This window comes from Cornus florida, unplaced genomic scaffold (assembly GCF_030987335.1).
Source record: "Cornus florida cultivar Cherokee Brave unplaced genomic scaffold, ASM3098733v1 CherokeeBrave_3.0.0_Hap2_Chr04, whole genome shotgun sequence".
NCBI lineage: Eukaryota > Viridiplantae > Streptophyta > Magnoliopsida > Cornales > Cornaceae > Cornus > Cornus florida.
In genome coordinates this window covers 37,485,334-37,488,875 of record NW_026775574.1, presented here as the reverse complement: position 1 = coordinate 37,488,875, position 3,542 = coordinate 37,485,334, and the positions used below count along the sequence as shown (strand labels likewise).

The window sequence follows — 3,542 nt, the reverse complement described above, 5'->3', positions numbered from 1 at the left end:
CGTTAACCATCTGTTAACACGAAAAGACAGACATCAGTACTATTGCTATACGAACCATAAGGAATACAATGAATCCTAACTTAAGCTCTATTCAAGAGAACGCTACGCGGAAGACTTAATACGAAAACATCCTAGAGACACTTGAACCTGGAGTGCTCTGATACCAACTGTGATACCCCTCGGATCCGAGACACGGGTTGATCAGGCCCAGGCCCAAACCCGAGGGAGTATCAAACAATTAATATTTTATAGCGAACACAGAATACAAAATGACTTAAGAAATGAAAGTTTAAAGCTGAAAAGAAACTAAAAGATAATCCTTAAATAATTAAATACTTAAATTTGATAAACCAAATATCCATAATTTGAACAACTCGGGAATCCATCTCTAGTGGACCCCTAATAAAAGTCTCACACTAAATGAAAGTAAAATAAAAGATAAAACCCAAATCCAAGATCTGGAAAGAAACCCTACATCTTCGGTAGAATGGAAGATCGTCTCTGCTCTGCACGAACAAGCTCAAGCCTGGAACTGACGTACACCTGAAAAATAGGGGTGGGTCAGGCCCACGAACAAGTTCTAACCTACTACAATCCAAGCAGAGACTCGATACGCATGTACATACTAAATAGTTCAACAATAACTAATAATCCGTACGTAAATATATCCACACTACTGGACTCTCGCTAGGCCATGAAGGGGGTCTCAACCTGGATAGAAGGCATCACACAATACGCACCTGAGTGGGTATGAGTACCTAAACCTAAACAGGGTATACCTCAACCTTCACAGTCAGCTACACATCCAACTGCATATACGCACCCTAACCGTCGACCCTGAGACTCAAGCTCATGACACGGTAACATAAAAATATATCTAAACTCCGTTTCTATCCATCCACCAGAAATCCAGTAAGTCACTCGGCGTAGTCAACCGTACCGACTTATATATAAGGAGGATTGTAGTTTATAACCCGTGCCCTTACTCCAAAATAGGTAGGACTTAGCAATTTGAGCTAATCCAACCCAGTATGTCACCGTCCCATACCGGTATATACAATCCAATCCGTCCAATAGTTGATAAAGCATCGATAATTATAACAACAATATCAACAATTCCATACTAAACATAATAGAATGCATTAGCAACCATTCTTAAAAATACCAATAATTGATTCATATTGAAAATATAAATATCAATGTCAACTACTCCTTACTATGCATCTTGAAATAGATAATCAACATGCTTATTTACATGCACAGTTGACAAAATAATGACCATATAAATGTCAATACCAACAGTCCAAACTAAACATGTTAGAACAGATTAACAAACATGCTTAAGTAAGCCAATTCAGAATCCATAATTTGATCATACAGGGCTTTCTTTATAATGATAACCTATTCCCAGTTTCCATAGAATTAACAGAGCCTAAATAGATATTTTCCCACTCACATCCATAGCATGCAGAATAAATGTAAGTAATCTATTATACTTATCGTTTCCTGTCCAACAACTTGCCGCACCAACCGTTAAATTTAATCATCAACTAATTTTCAGTGAAATATAAATTTTTAGCATAGTTTCTATTGTCATGAACATATAATTCGAGTGGACAAGCTCTCACAGAAAATTTCTAATATAATTAAGAAATTAGAAACTCCAAATCTACACAGTCTACAAGACCTTCGTAATTAACTCCATGTAATCCTAATGGTTAACGCTTTGTGTCCAATTTTATATAATCTGGTCTTTGCATATTTATGTTTACCCTAGACCACTCCTAAATCACCCATTACAGTATTCATTCACCAATAAACACATTAAAACAATCACAAGGAAGCCTAATCACTGAAAAAAATTTGGAAAAACAACCCACAGAATCAAAACTCACGCATAAACAACCGGGAGCCGGCTCCAGAATATTGGAGCCGCCTCCAATGGCCCTGGAGCCGGCTCCTAGACCATTGGAGCCGCCTCCAGTCCAAGGGGAGCCGGCTCCAATCCAATAGGAGCCGGCTCTCTCCCTCCTCTTCTTCGTGTTCTCCTCTCCGGTTGCCGTTTACGCCTCCCACACTTCACAGTAGAGGTTTTCAGAGAGTTTCAATTAATCCTAGGAGATTCCAGTCCTTAACTCAGTCCTTATTATGCTACTAATATGGATTAAACTAAGAATTAAATAGGACAGTTCAAAGTTTAACAGTTTACAAGTTTTAAACCCAAAATCAGTTTCAGTTACACTCTAGGCATGACACAGACAACGTCTTTTATTTTTAAACCTGTAATTCATCCTGGAACCATTGAGTATGCAAAGAACACGAGTATAAGGGAGAGAGTAAGGTTAGAACTTGCCTTGTGAGATTTTTGTTAAAATCTCTACGTTGTCGTCTACACTCGTCGGCGACTCCTACTGCAACTTCCTCTGTTCCTCGTTTCTAATTCCACAGACGTGTTTTGGTTGTATTATTTTGTTCCCTAAGCAGACTTATCTTATATATTTATAGGCAACCAAAACCCTAAGTCCAATTATACCTACAGTCTGAAACGAGGCCCATAAACTCAACCTAGGTTATAAACCTTGTCGGCTCCTTAAATAACCCTAAACCTAAACAGAACTAAAACCCTAACCACACTTTTTTTTTTTACCTAGTCACAAACAAAATAAAACATGTAATTACTAATTTAACAAAAAAAAAAGTCCAAGTTAACTACTAATTCAATTAAAGAAACAAATAAAAATTCCAATTAATGTAGAGAATGCAAATAATTAATTAACCCAAAGAAAACAAATAAACTAACTAATTAATTCAAATAACACTGAACAGAAAACAATTAAACAAATTAATGTCAAATAACACTGAACAGAAAACAATTAAACAAATTAATGAACCAAAAATAATTAATAAACAGAAAACAATTAAACAAATTACCGAGACTATCCTTTCAAAAATTAGGGGTATTACAGTTTCTAATTTCTATATCGACAGGGAAATGAAGTTTCATGCGAAGAACATCTAGATCTACAGGCATGGTGAAAACGAATGAGGATTTTAAGGGAGAAAAAGTGATCTTCCAAAAGAAAAAGGCAAACGAAACTAACCTCAGAAGAAGAAAACGTAGATTACTACAAGATCGCTGGAAAAAGGAGCTTTCGTAGAGGTTCGCCGGAGAAAATTTGATTTGATTTGATTTGACTAAAAAGAAAGAGAGGCAAGCGAAGATTTGGCTAACAGCGATGCAAGATAGAGACAGTAAAAAAGGTTTGAGGGAACGTCTCTGATACTTATAAGGACAGAGTGGGCCCGAAGGTCGAAGCGTCAGGAAAACGAGGAGTTTCTTTGGAATCTCAAAGCATCGGTTTTAGATCCGACCGTCCATTTTCCCACGAGGTCTTCTTGAGCCGTCAACATCATGATTGGCCGCCGATAATAATTACCCCCTTATTTATTAGGGGGTAATTATGGGGGCAATTGAGGATATCAAAGATGGATTGGACCAGACCCGACCCGCGAGTAAAGCATCAGGTTGAATGGTAGGTCCG

At 37.4% G+C, this 3,542-nt stretch overlaps 1 long non-coding RNA gene across 1 annotated transcript; it reads right to left on the bottom strand.

Moving 5' to 3' along the window:
- Positions 1 to 307: 307 nt before the first annotated feature.
- Positions 308 to 2,048, bottom strand: LOC132302222 (uncharacterized). The gene is made up of 2 exons (XR_009480777.1): positions 1,896 to 2,048; positions 308 to 543 (listed from the first exon to the last, which is right to left on the bottom strand). It is a non-coding gene; the product is annotated as an uncharacterized LOC132302222 (long non-coding RNA).
- Between the last annotated feature and the right edge of the window lie 1,494 nt (positions 2,049 to 3,542).